Raw genomic sequence first — 13,252 nt, 5'->3', positions numbered from 1 at the left:
GTGGAGGCGTTGTTCAATGTATGAATATGTACTATACATCATAACAACACATGTGGGGTATGCAAACAGTACTACACATTGAGCTTGGATATGGGCAGCCCACAGGATCCACCATTGTGGAATGTGCCCCTGCAATGAGTGCAGACATTGTGATGTGCCAGCTGACATGTCCCAGACATGTAGTGGTCCGGCTGCAACATTGTCACACTATCCAATAAAACATTCCCCACATACCAAACATACAACTCTTTGTCTGTATAACCCATGTGGACACTGGAGTATCTGACATCTATGGGTGTATGTTATATGGGACAACAGACAGGTGATATAGACGGCCATCACAGACCTCTGGCCAACACATGTTCACACATGGTCATGGAGGATGGCCAGAGACATGTAGTAACGCACAGTAGTAGATGTGATGTGTATGTGTGTACACCCTGTTGCACATTGTGTACACACGGTCTATCTATAGCCTTTGTTGAATGGTTATATAGTAGATGTGGAACACTGGACATCCTAATTGCCTGTGCACAGCTTGTTGAGGTGTCACTTAATCTGACCACATACAATGTGTTGCACATCATGACTGTGTCACAGCATGAAGGTTGTCCCCTGTACAGCTTACACATACATACACAGACACCACATCAGGCCAGAGATGCCGTACAGTTCCCTTGCTGCTGTCGAACATCACTGTCAGCCATGCACCTTGTGTGTGTGGTACATACATGTCATGTGGAACATGGTGTATTGAGCAGTCTGCCATGTGTGGACATGGTTGATAGGCAGCTAAGACATGTTAGCAGTTGTGCAGGGCTGTCATTTGTATGTTGTCCGGTGACCTGTCACACATGACACAGCATGGTTTAGTGTGTATACACCTCAGCGACGTGGGTCACAATCCACAGTATGTATGTATTGTGTATGCACACAATCATGGCTATGCACTGTGTGTGTATTCCACACTATATATCAATGGAGATACCTCAAGATTCCATGTTATGGCACAGTGTCTGTACTTCACACTGTATAGCAATATAGACACCTCATACCACCTTCAATGGTCATACACATCTGCTAAAAGTGCATTCGATCTGTAGGGCATACAGTCAACACTGCAATGTGACACCATTACACTGCTGTACATGTGTCAGGATACCATTGTGTCAAACATGTATGCATGTCACTGCACACAGCAGCAGATTACATGTCATACTACATGTTAATGTCAAGGACATATGCCTCACATCAGCCATGTGTACTGTTAACTTATGCTGGTCCACATGGTTTATCACAGGGATGCATGCTTACTACCATGATTGTATGAAATGCATGGCTGCTGCTATGACACATGCTTGCTGTTGTGTGCACCCCAGGGATGTAATCCAACTAACACTGTTAATGTCTGGGATGCATGCCGTCTGCTGTATCACATGCATGCTGCATGCCTTCTGTCATGTCTGTGCGTGTGTGTGTCTGTGCATGTGTGTGTCTGTGCGTGTGTGTCTGTGCTTGTGTGCGTCTGTGCGTGTGTGTGTGTCTGTGCATGTGTGTGTGTGTCTGTACGTGTGTGTGTCTGTGCATGTGTGTGTGTCTGTGTGTGTGTGTGTGTGTGTGTGTGTGTGTGTGTGTGTGTGTGTGTGTGTGTGTGTCTGTCTGTGAGTATCCATTGTAATGTAGAGTCTTTGTTTGCCTTCACAGGTGATGTAGGTGCATTGCCCTCCTGCAGTCCATCAGACACTAGCAGTGATGAACATATGCTTGAGGTACAGGCAGGGTTATCAGGGGCTGAATCTGTGCCTGTGGTTGCCATCCCACCTATACCCCCCTCTTCCCCGCACACAGTTCTCATGCCAACACATACCCCATCACCAGTGGCCATAGAGGAAGGACAGTTACCGTGTGTCAGCTCGGAACAGGAACGTGTGGTGGCCACAGAAGGTGTGTTGTCACATCATGGTGTCAGTGAAGTGACCGCAGATGCGCCACACAGGCATATGGCCAGTGCTACTCATAGGAGGACCCCTGGCTGTCATGGACCTGCATGACAGAGCGCAGCAGCTGGTGTCACCAGACACATGTTTCCGACTGTAATGGTGGCACTGGCACATGCTGAACAGCTAAACAGAGAAGGGCAGAGGCTTCTGAGGGCTGCTATCCATTCTTTGAATGAAAACATCCAGGCATTGGCAAATGCTCAAAAGCAGATTGCTGATGTTTTGGACAGGCGATTGGGTGACATGGTTGGAATCCTTGACCTTGGCATGGCAATCCGTGAACGTGAGCCGTCTGTGCTGGAACATCTGGTAGGAGTGAGGCATAGGCCACGGGGACATAGGCCAGCTACACCACCTGGTGCAGGTCTACACGAACGAGCCACCTCACATGCCCGCTCCCATAGTGCCAGTAGCAGCAGCAGTGCAGCTGGTGCTGCGCTGTCCACACCAGGACACAGCAGGCCACGTGGACGTGGCCCTGGAGGTCCCAGCGGGGACACAGTTCCAGTGGACATGTGTATTCGGACAGTTCCCATTCTGTACTTCTGTCTGGTAGTGCCCGTGCAACCCCTGGCAGGCACAGGTCACGTGGCTGTGGATGGACACAGTGAGCTGTACAACCTGGTCTGTACAATCTGGAGCTGTTAACAATACCCCTGTGTAGGCCCGGTACATGGCAGAACTGTGTGCACACATACACGCACACACCAGAAACATCTGTAGGGCACCGACACCCTCATGCATAATAACCACACATGTCCAAGTAGATCACAGGCCCTAACCCACACATATGATGTCATCCACTGGTGCAGCCTAGGCCCCTGGTAAACATTATCACCCTGTGCATATGATGATGCCTGTGCCGCATCCCTGTCATCCACACCATCGGTGCAGGTACATGCTCATATGGTCTGATGCACAGGGTGAACAGATTAGTGAGATAGTTGTATATTACGGTTGTTGTGTACTGTTGGCACGTAGCAGACATACTATGTAGTATAGGATTAGACTGCATTGCTATAGTTATATGTTCACAGTATGTGTCTTGCTAGCAGTCGTAGCATGTTGGCAATGATGCCCTGCTTCCCTCCTTAAGGTCTCATTGCATGTGTCAGTGCGTGACAGTGTTTGAGGTTGGAATGCATTGTTTTATATTCACAGTATGTGTCTTGGTAACAACAGTAGCAGCATGTTGGTAAGGCTGCCCTGCTTCCCTCTTTAAGGCCTAAATGCATGTGCCATTAAGCACCAGTGTTTCCAGTTACAGATGTGTACATGTGGAGTACTCACAGGCATGGATGGCAATACCAGCATGCTATACGTAGCCTCTACCTCACTGTTAGTAAGGCTGACATTCCATAGATCTCTACACACCTAATGATCCAGGAGCATGTGAGCTGTGTACAAGGCTACGGTGTCTAGAGATGGGACATCCATACCAGGTGACTTCACAGGTACAGCTACATGGTGTGGGGGGTTTACACAGCGGTATAGCAGATGTCAAGGCTGGGGGACAGTTGATAGCATGGGGACTCACTGTGTAGCAGTAGAACACTGTCACATTACAGTATGTAAACACACATATACACAGACACATACAGTAACATGCCCACACTCACGGGTTCAATGGCACTGTAACACACACTGGATAGTGTTGAGGTGAGAAGCCCTGCCTCTGTGCTAATCACCATTACAGTACGGTACACCCACATGATGCGACACAGAGAATGGACATGTACAGGTAGTCAGTAATGTGTAAGACTGACAGCATAAACAGGGTAGTATGTTGCATCACCTTGAGGGGTTGGGGCCCTATCAGCTCTCAATGGTAGCATACATCCCTACTCCATGCACCAGACAGCCATACATACATACATACATACATACACATACACACACTGGAGTCCACATGTCATGCACATACAGATAGCTGACGTGTGTGATACACACACCACCACTGCCTATGTCTTGCTGTCTACACTGCAGTATGTACAGATCTCTACAACAGTGTACAGGTATGGATAACAATTTGGATGTATTCCCCAACATCCGTGGCATATATGGTCACACAGGCAAACACACATGGCAGTACTGTGAAACAAACACCTGCTATCTTCTGATACATCTGACAGACATGCAGCAGGATTGTCTGCATAACAATGTGTACCGACGCTACCTTTGGCAAGTGTGCTACTATATGAACATGGGAGGACTTAAGTGTTACAGGTCTCAACTGCTTTACAGTCAGTGACACCCTGACCGCTTTGTAGGTTGTATATGTACACCTTCAATTACCGGAAACATAGCCTACTGTTTGCACATGTTTTGGTAGGACTGCATGTGACACACCTGTGAGCTGTCTCCAGCAAACATCCACCTGCAGAGGTGGCCCACCATTTTATGTACACACACCCATGCATACCTGATGTACATCTTACCGTTATGTCAGTATTTCACCATATACAGGTGTCAATGATGGGACTGCATTGCAACTGTACGTTGTAGTTGGACACAGATAAACTGCAAACATCAGCTACTGCTCATGCATTGCAGATGAATGCACACCACTGCATGTACATGTGTATAGGTCCTACATTCCTGTCATGTAGCCGTGTTTGTATGCATTGCAATTGGTGAACATGTGACATACATGACACATGGACTGTTGTATGCTATGATAGTTGTCAAGGGTAACCAGTACAGAGGGAATGTAAACTCAGTTAACATTGCTACCTTATGTACTGTTAGCATTGAACACCCATGGACCTACCTTCCATGTGCATGCGTGTAATCACTGTAGCCACGTGTCTGCACCAAAAACATTAGCTATGCTATGTACATATGTGTTGTGTGTGTGTGGGGCATGTACATATCCACAGTGGTTACATGTATGTCACATCCAAACATGGGTGTGTTGCCTGGTGTACAGAAACAGTTATCTGTTACAGCTGTATTACACCCAGGGCCCCTGTTATGTGTACAGCTGACCTGGTTAGGATTAGTGGTATCACTGCATTGCATAACACATGATGGAACCCTGCAGTACATGGGTAGTCTGCACAGTTGCTGTACAGCTAGGTACAGTACACTGCTCATGAGTAACATGGTGTTGTACTAATGTATGGATGTGTGCCGCTGGTCCGAGGACATGGTGATGTGTGAGGGCTACAAACTACAGTGCAGCATTTACCACAGTGATCTGCACCCGATACATCTGTGATGGCTTTTGAGAGTGTACTGGTCAGTACATCTGAGTGGCCTTCATATACGTGGGGACACTAACACCTGGAGCGGTCCGTAACGGTCTTATGGCACACATGTCAGTATCTGAGGTATACAGTTGTAGTGCTATTGTGCGCGACTGCACCTTATGCCAGGTGTTCCTCACTGCACAGATGTCAGTATTCCCCATTGTTGGATCTAAATTGGCAGCTATGATTATGAACGCTACACATCTAGCACTATTTGGCATACACATACAATGCAGTTGTCCTGTAGGTGTCAGGGTGTTTACCTGGTCTCAGGTTCTTCGTCCATGTATGGTACTACATGTGCAAAGTGCCCACTCCTGTGAGGACAACACCACGGGTGGTATTACTGTGCCAGGTTTGGACTGGTACAGCTAAGGTGATGGACAGCAACAGACGTTGTGTACACAACCGGTGTCAGACATATGTCGTACAATGTTCATGCTAACAATGATGACTATCGACACACCGTGCCCTTCCCTGTTTAAATTCTGTGTGCATAGAAGACAGCCCTTCACAACTAAGTGTGTGAGCATGCCCAGTACGCCATTTTGTAGATGGACACATAGTCGCACACGTCTGTCTGGAATGCACTAAGTGTGTGAGCATGCCCAGTAACACCTTGTGTCAGTTGTGTGCCCCTGTGTATGGCCATGGCCATTGTTATCCTGTATAGCGATAGTGGTCATCCAAGCATCAGATGGCCATACCCCACATCAGGATGGATTCCTAAATTTAACACAGTGGTTCACAGGTATGTACACCATAACTGCCAGCATCCATGTTGATGTCTGCATTCCTAGAAGGTCATATTGACTGTTTTGAAAGGTGGACTGCCTGTGGCGCATCTCGTATCTATGTAGTGTTGTACTACTGCTCCATAGATAGCCAGTTGTCCTGCTCACACCACTGCCGTGTGCTCATCTCCATCTGTCTTGGGACACTATTATGCTTTTAGACTGATCACACTCCATACAATCCCTATCAGTGTCTTTGCCTCTGCTGATGATGTCACCCACCTGGAAGTATGCCTCTGAGAGTGCTGTGATCCAGTAATCTCGGTAGCGTGTTCTGTAAATGCGTAATACTGTAATATGATAAGGTAGTCAGTTCTATGTTCGAAGCCCAGCCCTGCCGTGTGTGTTACCAGCTGCCTGGGGACAGAATAATCTTTTTAGACAGCTCACTCTCCGTACACTCCCTATCGGCATCTTTGCCTTTACTGATGATGTCACCCACCTAGAAGTCTGCCTCTGGGAGTGTTGTGCTCCAGTAATCTCGGTAGCGTGTTCTGCAAATGCATAATGCTGTAGTGTAATAAGGTAGTCAGTTCTATGTTCGAATCCCAGCCCTGCTGTGTGTCTTACCAGCTGCCTGAGGACAGAATAATGTTTTTAGACAGTTCACTCTCCGTACACTCCATATCGGCATCTTTGCCTTTACTGATGATGTCACCCACCTAGAAGTCTGCCTCTGGGAGTGTTGGGATCCAGTAATCTCGGTAGCGCATTCTGTAAATGTGTAATGCTGTAGTGTGGTAGAATAGATTGGTAGGTACTCAATACCAAGACATGGTAGGTGTGTGTGTTTGGCAGTTATACCCTATGTGTTTATCTGTGGATGGCTAGCTGCAGAATGTGTTCAGCGTGTTTCATTGCAGTCCTGTATAGTGTCCACATCCCGCATAATCTGCCAAGACACTGGGTTGTCAACACATACATTCACCAATAGGTCTGGTGAGTAAATGTCAGCAGCCCTACTCTTACCCTTAATACAGTCTGACCCATGTGGATTAACAAAACACACATGCCTTGATAGTAACAACACTGCAGGATGCAGGTGGCACATGTAGCTTCCTTTTCATTCCTGTCTAATGCTTTGCTGTCATGTGGTCCGCTGTTGTGATATAAATGCAATATCTACATATGTGTGTATATGTATATGTGTGTATGTATGTATGTATATATATATAAAAAAAAAATATATATATATATATATATATATATATATATATATATATATATATATATCTATGTATATATGTATACATATAATATATATCATATATGTAGATATAGAGAGATAGACATAGATATATACATATATGTCTGGGGACATCAGCACTATTGAATGTTTGTGCAGGATGATCTGTATGTGATAACCTCGGATGTATGTATATCTGCCATGGCGTAGTGGTAATGCACATCGTCTGTTGTGTGCAGGGTCCCGGGTTGTAGTCGTGTAGACACCAGTTATTTTGTTGCTGAGAAGACCACGGGACATCGAATATGGTGATAGTAAGGCACCTGTTACCAGTTGTGTACGGATCTGAACGACACTAAGCAGTGGTTATTAATTTGGAGGTTCGGTATGGGTCATATAACTATTCATTAGAAGACTATACTATGCAGATGAGGTTAACATTAGTGTATCCCATGTATCCCCAGGGAGCGATGCAGATCCCTGGAGTGTATGTGTGTAGTTAGCCGGGTTCAGGGCTTGAATATAGTTGACAGCATGGGAGGGGGGGGTCAGGCATACTGTATGTACATTGCAGAACTGTGCCTCGGGAGTGCTCGTGCCTTAGCATGCCTAAGCTAGGGGTGTGTCTATACCTGCCTGGTGACATTGGGAGGGACAAAAGCAGTAGTGGGGTAGTCAGGGTGTACAGGCTGCACAAACAGGTGATGATCACCACAATCAGCAGATTACATGGCCAGTCTGCACCTGAACAGTACGGTAATGTGAGCAAGCGGCATACACACAGGTTTCTTCCACACTCTACACCACCGGTGTATACCTGCGGGGACATTTCACAACACAGTCCAACCAAATGAGAAGGGCTGCAGCAGGCAACATAGACCAACATGTGCAGGAGGCTGAGGCAGTGAGGTTGTGTATGCTGCTGAACAACTGTTACTGGGGTGGCATATGACTTTATAGACCCAGGGTGACTTACCAGTGGCTACATAAGCTGGGGATGGTGGAGCACTATGGGGTGGACAGAGACCTCCTACAGCGACTTGTTGACCTGTGCCTGCCACACCTGCCACATCAAACAGGCCAAGGGAAACCCATCACAGTGGATACCACGGTATGTGTTGGCCTAGGTATACTAGCCACATGTACCCCACACAGCACAACTGGGGATATTATGGGGATCTCACAGGCATCTGCATCCAGAGTAATGCACCAGTTCACAGATGCCATGTCAATACATGCTAGTCAGCACATGCATGTCCTCAACACACGTGATTAGTAGACCAGCAATATGCATCTCTTCAACCACATGGCTGACTACCCTGGGATACTGGGTGCTATAGCCTGCAAACACGTACACATCAAAGCACCACCTGGTTTGTGGGGTAGGGCCTACATTCACTGCAGGGATATACCCTCCAACAGCACGGCCATATGTGATGGCCAGGGCATTAGATTGAATGTGTGTGCTGTCTGCCGTGGAAGCTATGATATTCCGATATATGGATTCTGACACAACTGTACCACACCTTTGCCAATATAGACATCCCCTACAGTCTCCTAGTGGGGGATGCTGGGTAATCACTGGTGTCATGGCTGATGACACCTATCAGCAATGCACACACACCTGAACACTCACACCATAATGAGGCAGACGCACAAGCAAGACATATAATTAAGCATGTCTTTGGGATGCTCAGGTCATGGTTCTGGTATCTGGACACATCCGGTGGAGCCCTGCAGTATTCACTAGCTACATGCACACACATTGTTATGGTATTTGCTATGCTACACAATCTGATCCTGCAGTAACAGTTGCAGCAGGAACAGCATGGAGCAGGGCCACAAGGCCCAACACCACTGCCAAGTCCTGTACAGGCACAGTGTGACTTGGCGAAGGAACTACCTGAGCAGGGCCCAGTCGGCGAAAGGGCCGTGCACAGTATGACCTGCCCTTGGCAAAGAGGCAACACAAGGCATATGCACTGACACAGTAGGTACCCAGGAATTTCACCCTCTCTGACCCGCACACAGTAGCAATGGATGCCGAACATGACACTACCTGTGCTCGGACATGTATAGGAGGTGCACTGTGTGCATCCGACATAGGCAGCCCTCCAGCACTGTCCTCAGGTCCGGAACACACCCAGGGTACGTCTATCGACCTAACAATTGGCAGTTGTATTACAATGTGCATTTACCCATTGCTATGGTATGTATGTGAGCATACAAGAGACTTTGGTGGCTGAATGTTAAGGCAGCAGACAATACACGTCCATAGTGGCACCATGACATCTGTAGCACATATGGGGGTCACAATGGTAGCCAGTAGTACACAGGGTGTCCTAACCCACTGCAGATTATGGGCTGACCATCACGTGTGTCCATACAGCCCACAAACGTTCCATGCAGCTGGACAGGTGTGGGCCAATACAGACTAATGATATACAATGGCCTATGGATATGCCCAATGAATGACCCCAACCCCCAGAGACACACACAGACTACAGCAGGCCAGGCAGTTTGATGTAGGTTGTGAAAGCTCGGACGTCCAACACCACTATGCTGGTATTTAAAGCTGGGATCTGACGTACACTGGTATCCCTCCAAACAGCAATTTAGGTAGGTCCACACACTGACATGGAGTACCTGGCATACCAGTACAGTAGTGGCAGATGTGTACAACTGTCAGCTGTGCCCCCGTCCAACGTACACATGTGAGAGTCATGTGCGCCACCCCTGGTGCTGTGTAGGACTGTGGATGCGGGTTGGATGTCCCCCCACGCTATGCAGAAATGTAACAACTGTCAATGCCACATGACCATTAGCTACCCTACAGACACAGCATGACACCTGTCTGTGTAGAACGGAGGGGTCGGCAACACAGTACTGACTATCTGGACATGTGACAAATGTGATGCAGTTGACCATACTTGGCATGCTCACACACATGATGGTATGACGGTAATGTCGGTCGACAACATGCGTAACAGTCATACTGGGCATGCTCACACACTGAAACACAGGACAGCCAGGCATGCATACACCAGTGGTCCGGACATATCTGCCAGTACATTGCTATACTGTTGGATGACTGTGCTGTATGGTGTGTGTGTGGTCTATTGTCTGTACATATGCCATGGTGTATTGTTAATTCACATGAGCTATGTGCGCAGTGTACTGCTACCAACACATGAATAGGACGGTTCTTTGTTTGCGGTCCACATGTTTCCCATCACATTTGACTATTTCATTCATTTATATATACGATGAATATTATTCTGGACATCAGTTATAAATTCACTACAGGTATGCAATAGCCCTATCAACAAATGTGACAGTTGGTTGGTGTACATATGTGTACGGACCTCTGTGATACTCGGGGACTAGTTTCTACAGTGACAGGGACAAGGCTATGACAAATCAGGGACAATCACGGACACTTCTACCATATTAGTACTATTAACTTGGAACGTGTTGACAGATTCGTATTACTACTTATTTTCTGCAGTTAAATGCATCTATTACTCTTAATTGTTGTAATTAGTCATTCTCATTCAACACCTTTCCTCCAAAGGTCACTGGCTTTGTGAGTGATTAAGAGGCTGCCCAGTTATTGTGCGAATGCTCTGACCATTGGTAGGGTTGACACATTGTCATATGTACAGGTTGGGATATATTCTGGGGACACCAGATTGTTTAGGCCAACACATACCCATGGTCAGTGCAGGTTTAGAACATTCATTATTTTCCTAGCTGAGAGCCTATACCATTAGCAGTTTAGCTGTTAGTCTGTTTCTTGTATGAATTACGTATTTTTTATCCTGGCATGACTGCTTTAGGCAACTGTTACATGCAGTATGGTACATAGTTATTTCCTACAATTACAGGACATTTGGCATTGTATCATTGTTGGTCAGGACACACCTACCCACACAGTGACTGTCCCTCACACAGTGGATCAGGGGGTACCCTGTTTACGTCAGTGCCTGCATCACCCTATTTCCAAGTGCCACTATGCGAATGTGTACAATATATTCTCTCGATTATTCATGTGGGGACACATGCGTCATGGGCAGTTGTTTGATCCTGGGTAGTAGGTTCTGCATGACCATCTAGGGCTGGACAGTCTCATGCACCACTACTGCACATTCAAGCTTGTGTGCAGATGTCTACAGGACTGGACATCATGTCTTGATACCCATTCTGATGTTTACACAAGTTACTTATCCCATGAGGGATATCCAAAAATTTAACAAGACCAATACCGACCATTCTTTTGGCTTTACAAAAATGTGTTGGGCGTTTTACATGCAAGGGATACATAGTTTGCAATACTGAAACTGCCTAGGGTGGCACTGCCTACTACATATGAGTACTGGTCACTATGTGTAGATGTGGCTGCGTCAAGCTAGTAGGCCAAGTATGGCTGGATTTGGTGGACGTTCAGGTATGGGGGCGGGTTGTGTGCTGTGGAGGGGATGATGGGTATTCAATTATGCATCCAGGTGTGTTGCATTTGAATGGGATGGTTCCATCAGGACCATTCTGTGGGTATGTGCCGGTGACATTTCTGTACATTTGTATCGCACATTTTAATATCCATATGTTTGTGGGATTGTGTTCTACAGTATGGCCTGTCAGTTTCCATTGCAGATGTGTATACATGTTCTTTGTGTTTCTTTCTAATTCACCCCCTGCTCCCTCATACACCTCAAGTTCAACTATTCTGCATACAACACAGTCTCGCCTTTGAAGATTATACCATTACCCATCCCCCACACACACATATTCCTGACACTCCATCCATCACTGCTTTGGTTGATGGTCCATGACATGGTCAAGGTAACATATTGCATACACTACATATGTCGGGTACCTGTATGGTTGTGTGGACTACCCTGGCATGTTTCACCTTCCACATGCTATACATCACGCACATAGGTACATGCCCATACTTAACTTTCATGACATGGTTGGTACACCCGGGTAATACCTGTTCAACTGTGACACATCCTGACAAGTATGGCTTGGACCGCATATGTGTGGATTTTGGCCGACTGCTCTGATCATTGGTAGGATGCCACCTTTTCCTATGTCCAGGGTGGGATATATTCTGGACACATATCCAATTGTACAGGACAACACATACCCACAGTCAATGCTACGGATAATACTTTTCCTTTAAGCCTACATGTTGCCTTATTGTTGTAGCAGTTTATATGCTCCTTCTGTTTTGTTTTCTTGCTTATTCTATTTCTTGTCACATATGGTATGTTACATACGGACATGCCTATTGTATGTGACTATTACATGCATTGTGGGATATAATTCTGTTATACAGTATCTAGATATTTACATTTATCGTGGTTTTGTTATGGACACATCTGCCCAGCTGTGTACTCTCACTCACAATGTGGTACAGCTGGTGACTCTGACCATTGGGCTGGACATAGCTATTGGCGGTGTGCTAACATGATGCGTTTCACTTCCACTTGGTATAACTATCTATACTGCATTGGACTACAGGCACACGGTTTTCAATGGTATTTGTTCGAGGCATGGGGACCCGTTATTCCCTACCGTGCATTTGTGTTTGCTTCTTAATTTTGTGTTCGCAGGAACTGTCTTGCATGCTTTGCATACATTTCAGTATCCACGGACACTGACAGATGTGATTACTATTGCATGCAAATTGTTATATGCAAGCATTTTAGGTTGCACGTCAACAGCTGACATATCCACACCTCCATGCGGCACTTCGACATGCCCTATGCAATCACGTTCGTTTCCTATGCAAGTGGCTGCGGTGGCAGCACGCCTTCATTAATATGCATTCGGCGCTACTGCGCCATCTTCACGCCATATGGTCAGCGCAAGCCTAACGCCGGCCTTGCACCGAGCTTCATGAATCCCGGGGCGTATCTTAATATTAACACATCATCCACTGAATGAAAATAAGAGAGCTGATCATCAGTGTACCAGTGATAAATCTGGTGACAATAACATTTTGGAAAATGATTC

This window comes from Protopterus annectens, chromosome 3.part1 (assembly GCF_019279795.1).
Source record: "Protopterus annectens isolate FY-2018-M chromosome 3.part1, PAN1.0, whole genome shotgun sequence".
Classification (NCBI taxonomy): Eukaryota; Metazoa; Chordata; order Ceratodontiformes; family Protopteridae; genus Protopterus; species Protopterus annectens.
Note: the sequence above shows the minus strand (reverse complement) of the source record.